This window comes from Crocodylus porosus, unplaced genomic scaffold (assembly GCF_001723895.1).
Source record: "Crocodylus porosus isolate Cpor-Errol unplaced genomic scaffold, CroPor_comp1, whole genome shotgun sequence".
In the NCBI taxonomy this organism is placed as follows: domain Eukaryota; kingdom Metazoa; phylum Chordata; order Crocodylia; family Crocodylidae; genus Crocodylus; species Crocodylus porosus.
The window spans coordinates 105,336,091-105,342,936 of record NW_017728918.1 but is presented as its reverse complement, the minus strand read 5'-3'; the positions used below and the strand labels follow the sequence as shown (position 1 = coordinate 105,342,936).

At 40.9% G+C, this 6,846-nt stretch overlaps 1 protein-coding gene across 4 annotated transcripts in view; it reads right to left on the bottom strand.

Annotated features, from left to right (window-relative positions):
• TMEM200A (transmembrane protein 200A) overlaps window positions 1-6,846 on the bottom strand; it is an 86,424-nt gene that overhangs the window by 31,652 nt on the left and 47,926 nt on the right. Inside the window, exon 1 of one of the 4 annotated variants that reach the window (XM_019538031.1) lies at window positions 4,251-4,540. The exons of the other annotated variants lie outside the window; for them this stretch is intronic. The gene's annotated coding sequence lies outside the window, so the exon portion shown is untranslated. Of the gene's footprint in view, window positions 1-4,250; window positions 4,541-6,846 lie in introns of those variants that run through there. 4 annotated transcript variants of the gene reach the window in all.

Below are 6,846 nucleotides of genomic sequence, written 5' to 3'. Positions count from 1 at the left end.
AAGTTGTTGGAGAGTAGGTTTAGATTAGACACCATAAGAACTACTCCACTGTCAGGGTGGCTAGGGTCTGGAACCAACTTCCAAGGGAAGTGGTGCTGGCTCCTACCCTGGGGCTCTTTAAGAGGAGGCTTGATGCCTACCTAGCTGGGATCATTTGAGCCCAGTTTTTTCTCCTGCTGAGGCAGGGGGTCAGACTTGAAGATCTACAAGATCCCTTCCAACCCTACTTCTATGATTCTATGATTCTATGATAATATTTTTATCCTGCTTAGTAATGATGACCTGGGTATGAGCATCATTGCAAAATCGTAAATTGTAAATTCAGACATATGTCAAGTTACACATTTTTCTATTGGCATCTCAAAGACTACAATAAAGGGTATACAGATTGACAATTATTTATAGGTTAGGCTTGAATTCTGCCCATTTACCTGCATGAAAAAATATAAATAAGTGCATCAAACACTTTATATATGTCATTGTTTACTTTTGTCTTCACAGACCGTCTCACTGAAACATTTCAGCTGGCCATAAAATTGTCTTTTGCCATGAGGAATCAATGATTGAATGTTTTAAATGTAATAGTCAGCTGAAAAAGTCTTTCCAACAAATAGTAGTCATGACCTTTCTGCAGGCAAAGCTAACTCATACCCTGGACCACACATTAAGTGAATCAGATGAGAACCCACGGGCTGCATATTAACATGTTGTGGGCCACATGTAGACTTCAGGCCACTGTTTGACAGCCCTGGCTTTAAACATCATCTTCCTCCTCAGATAGAAAAAGCTGAAAGAAACAGGAAAAGTTCCAGCATCAATTATCCAGAACTTACAAGAATGGCACTGTCCTCGAAAATCAGGCTGTCAATCTGGTAAGGTTCTGAGCTGTCTTGCTTGATCCAGCAGTGCACTTATGTACACACTGGACACATCTACACATGAACATTTACTGCGCGGTAACCAAAATTACTGTGCAGTAACTGAAAATTACTACGCAGTATGGACAGCATCTACACAAGCATGCCTGTACTGTGCAATAAATACAATAATATATGCCAATTTGGGAGTAAATTTGATACCTGCTTCATGCAGGCATTAAATTTATGTCCAATTAGTTACTGTGCAGTAACACACATGCAGATGCCTGTGTCAGACCACAGGCATCTGCATTTTCTTTAACGCCTTCACATGTAGATGCCAGCCTATTCCTGCTGACTGTACAGTAATTTAGTGTGTAGTAAATTTAAGCCAGCATAAATGCACGTGTAGACACACCCACAGGGTAATATGAGGAGCTTCGTATATGCTGATGATTTATGCATCGTGTCTCAAGAGAAGGACTTTGCCATGGTCAAGAACAGACTAACATGCACTGAGCAACCTCTCAGATAACTATAATAAGGACCAGCTTCACACCAACCCAATCCAGACACTGGTCACAGGTTTTCACCCACACCATAAAGAAGCTAAGTGGAAATCAAACATCACCTGGGAAGGAATCCAACCTACTAATCACCCGAACCCTGTGTACTTGGAGGTTACATGGAACCAAGCACTTACTTTCAAAGCACGTGCAGAGAAGACAGCAGGGAAAGTCACTATCCACAACAACATACTGCAAAGTTAGTCACCACCAAGTGGGGAGCTAACCCAGCTACATTACAAATTACTACTATTGTCTTGTGTTAATCCACTGCAGAGTATGCACATCCATGGGAATGAGTAGTTCATGCCAAGAAACTAGACCCAGTTTTAAACAACAGCTCTCATGAAATAAAAGGATTTCTAAAGCCAACACTAAAAGATAGCCTATACTTTCTGGCTGGCATTGTACCACCCGATATCAGAAGAAAGGCAATGAGTCAAAAAGAAAGATCAAGGCAGCTGAAAACCCTCAGGCACACAGAAGCAATTAAATGGCTTAAAACCTTAAAGAGTTTTATGACCAGAGTTGTGCCATTGGACACAATGGCTAACTGAGTGCGATTGAGGTTACGGAAGGAAAGATGATGCTAGGGATGGGCAAAGTCTGGCCTGTGGTGGACTCCATTTCCCAGCATCTCTCTGCCTGTGCCACTCTGGCCAGTCTCCATGGAGACACCACGAGCAGCAGAGCACTAGGCCATCCTGGCTCCATACTCCCAGGGTCTCCCTCGAGACTGACCCAAGAGGCACTGGCAGGGTGCACGGCTGGACGGGGAGCTGCTCTGGGGCTGGGATCTTGCAGCAGTGACAGCACGGGCAGAACTGGGACAGAGCCACAGTCTGCTACACACACACCTCTGTGATGCATGCAGGTACTGTGGGCAAGGGGCGGATCATGGCTCTGCCCTGGCTCCAGCTCTGTGCTGTCACTGCCACAAGATCCCAGCCCTGGCCCCAGATACAGCTCCCCACCCAGCCACATGCCCTGCCAGTACTGCTTGGACTAGTTTCCATGGAGATCCTAGGAGCACAGGGCTGCCACTCCTGGGGTCTCCATGGATCTCTACTGGAGCAGTGTGGGAAGGGGTTGTTGGGAAATGGAGTCCCACCCCTGGATTACACACAATCAGGTGCTCTGAAGTAGACCAGGAACCCCAGGAGGACCTTCCCAGAGGGACTGATTTAGACTGGCCAACATGACAATGCCTGAATCACCTGTGCATGTACACTAGCAGATCACAAACAAACATAATCAAATGGGGCTACTCTAATGACACAAATATATGCGAATTCGGCAAAGTGTAGCCTATGGAGCACCTGCTTATTTGCCAACTCCTTGGTGAGACCTATACAAAGAAGGACCTCACTGAAGCAATGAAAAGAGCCATCACTTGTGCACAGTTCAGAAAAAAGGACAATAAGAAAAAGAAGAAAAACAGCAACAAAAGGTGTTGCTTTTAGCAATAACAGCTGAAAAATGAACTGTAATTTTTTAATTGATGAGGTCTTTTGCAAACTAAGATGCCAAAAATATGTGTATGTGTGTGTGCCTTTTTTTTTACTTTTACAAATCCTAAATTTAGGCTTCCATATTACTGCTTTGGTATCACCGTAACAGTCAAGAGTAGGATTGGATTCTACACTTTTGGTGGTGCCATCACCCATTAAAAGGAAACATGGAAAATTGAACAAAGATGTGAAACATATGTGAAGGGATAAAGGTCCAATATTGCAAGATGGTGAACATTTCTAAGAGGTATTGAGCATTTTTCTGGGTTAGGATCAAGTCCTTTGTGACTTCATGTCTAAGCAATCTGTGTTACCATGGCCAATCCCTCTGAAGTCTGGAGTTAGGCTTATTACTTTAGTTCCAACAATGTGCTACATATGATAAGACTTGTCTAAAAATGCCAAGGAGTTCATGTAAGTGTTCAGGATAAAACTGACTCTCTTTCAAAACAGCTTAGTGATGTTAAGCTTGCTATACATGTAGTTTTGCTGATTTGGGATCTTAAATCCATTTGTCAAATCTTTTCTGGTTAACTTTTAACATATGGGTGGCTTTTATCCACCAAAGGGATGTTGTGGAGGTGCCCACAGTGCTTGATTCTTCATTTTCTGTTCTCAAAACCCTCAAGTATGGCTGGATAAGTACATGGTTCTTACAGTGTCTTCTCTCCTCCTGTTTCCAGGTTGCTGTGGGCTTTTTTCCCCCTGCTGCCCTATTTTTCTCACTTTCATCTCAACTAATTTTCTTAAGCTCTTTAAAGTAACCATGCTTGACAACTGGAAAAAAAAAACATATAAAAACCAAAAAATAAACTTGCCAGATTGTTCTTCCCAAACTGCAAACTCTACACAAGCTCCACACTGAGTTATAAGTAAGAGAGAGAACATACAGATTCCTTTGGAGCAATGAAAGGCACGAAGGAATGTCCTTTCTGGCCCTAAAAAGAGTGATCCCATAGCAACAGAACATATGTAACTCCTTATATTTGTTTGCTGTAAATCCCATAACAGCAATGCCACGAAAGCACAATACAAGCTCCCCACTGCACAGCAGACTGACATCTGGCTGCAAAATGTCTGTCCCTTCACCCAGTAATGAGGTTATCTTTACATTGTGCACAGCACCCTTAATCATGTTCCCAAACTATATTTATGAAAACATAAAGACTTGCCTTTCTGTATTAAATAAGTACTCCCCTTAATCCAATATCTTTCAACTAACTGGCACCAGATACTTCAAACCAAGTTGCAAGAAACCGTGTGTAGACCACTTATAAAAAGCGTCCCTCCACAAATATCTGTTCTAACACATATACCTTGCATGTTCCTGTTAGGAAGTATAAATGTCCAGTCCTCTTTTGAAACCTGCAAAGTTTTAATGTTAAATGTGGATAGTCTGAAAACGTATTTCCTTTGATTAGTTTCACACTTGCTGCTTTTCTGTTTCAGTGAATGTCCATTTGTTCTCATATGACCCAGAGTGAACAGAAATACCTGATCTATCTTAGTTTTACAATTCATTGTTTTGCAGATCTTTGTCATATCTTCTCTTAGGTAAACCATTCCAATCTTTTCAGTCACTCTTAAAAGAGTTTTGTTCTTTAATGATTTCTTTGTCATCTCTGAACTCGCTGTATCTCCTATAACTTTTATCTCCTCTATGCCTAACTCTAGCCAGCAAGAGTGAGAAACAAGTGAAGAATCAGAGTTAACAATATAACTCCACTGGGCAAATATGATTTACTTTTGCCTTCCAACCTTTGCAGCAATTTGTAACAATGCGGAAATGATATCTATCTGCTTTGCCCTGAGTTACAAAGGTGCAAATAACTGTGTGAAATGCAGGCAAAAGAGAATCAGGTCAATTCAGTAATAATTCTCAAGTAGATCATTTTGTTCTGTATCTTCTGACAATACAAGCATTTCAGTAAACAAATACTTAGAAACAAATTAACACTGATATTACCATCAAAAAACATATAAAGCAAAGCTGTTTTTTCAGTTGAAGTCATCAGGCCATATATTGTAAATCTTCATTAGATTCGCCAGAGAATTTTGTAAATTCTTGCCAATTTTCACATAACCTTAAAATCTGGGTGAGATTCTGTACTATATTTCTAAAAGGCTCGTTTTCAACTTTAAGCTAAACCTAAGGTCAGTTAGGCTTACGCAGATGCCTAACTCAAAGCATAAACTTAGTTGCCTTCCTGAATCTCTCTCTGAATCACAAAGCTTTGGGTTAAGATAGAAATAATGGTATCCTGTAATTACAAACAAAATACAGATGAAAGGATACTGAGTATGAAGTCTTGTAAATCTAGTGTCCACCACTAATTAGAATATCTGTAGCATAATAATAGTGAATCTAATTATTTTGGTTATCTTTTGGTGGGCATATATGAAAATATATATCTTAACATTCAAATCTTGACATAACTAATGACAGCACAGTTTTCTGTCTCCACGTAATTCGTTTTTCACTTCATGCAGGGATGACTGATGAAATTCATTTTCTGGCTGGGAGAACAGCCCACAATGCAGACAGTATTGTATCAGAATATTTCAACTTAATTCACTGCATAAACATGGCAGTATTAATGGATATGATCCTTCCCCTCTCCCTACCTCTTTCCCTGAAATTACCTGCCATATATTAGTGAAACTTTATGAGATTTATCGCCAAACAGGACTCCCTTTACTGATACACTATAGTTCTCACTTCTCAGCAGGAATTTTGTATTAGTAAAGCAAGTAGGATTTGGGTCTTAAACTTTCTTTTAGGATTATGCATCTTCTAATTCATTTAAACTAAATGAAAAAAAATATTAATACAGAATTAGAGGTGCATGAACATACTAATCTCTCACTGGCTTTAAAGGAGGGTCTAGAATATGCATGGAATGCAAAATTGGATCACAGGATATTAAGTTACACATCTATTATTAAACAGGCTTGAAAATATATATAGTTACACTGTGGCCAAGTAATGCTGCTAATGAGATTCTAGTTTTTGTATTTAATTTTTAAATTTGCAACCTTGACACTAAATACATATAGCCAGGATTTTGTTTGTGAGTTAGAAGAGTATCTTGTGCAACTTCATTGGTTTTAAGTTGCAACTGATGGGAATAACACTTGAGAAACAAAAAACGTAGAGTGCAAGTATAACTTATGTATAATGTAATGGTAATGTTAGAGGCTAGAGACAGAAATGATGCATCAAGTGGTATAAGTGATCAGAAACCAGATCAAATCTGTAACACAACAGAAGTTCAATGCACATAAACTGCTTTCAAAATGGCCAAAACTGTTTAGGATAAATCTGGATGGATGTAGCATCAGACTTAACTGATTTTGGTTAAATTGATTTATTGAACTTCCATTCCAGATCCCATTCAGATTCAAATTAACTCCCAGTCCCTGAGCATCCCAGGATACTGTGCACCTTCCCTGCAACCCCACCTCACAGGGTGGGTAGGCTAGCCTTGGCCCAAGCTGTCTGTTCCACCTGAGCAGGGAGGCGTGCTCTAGCACCCTCCAGCTTCTGGCCTGGGCCACTGCAGGCATGAAGCTGTGAATGTCTGTTCACTGGCTTATCAGTGGTGATCCGGGTTTTCCATTTCCCACAGAAAAATGGAGCAAACCACAGATTCCTAGTTTTTATCAGAGAAAATGCACATATCCCCTTTTAATACAGAAGTGAGCAGATTCTCCGCTTTTGCAAAGAGCTCTTGCAGGCTGCCACTGTTCCGGCTTGCAAAAGCTGATCACAGAAAAGGTGGTAAACCCCCAGCCCTGCCCAGAGGGGGAGGGAGAAGGGGATGGTCAGGGCCTGAGTCTGAGTTAGCCAAGGCTGGCCTCGGGCTTGCCCTTCGCCCCTGGAGGTAAGTGGGGCTTGGGGGTTGTTGGGGC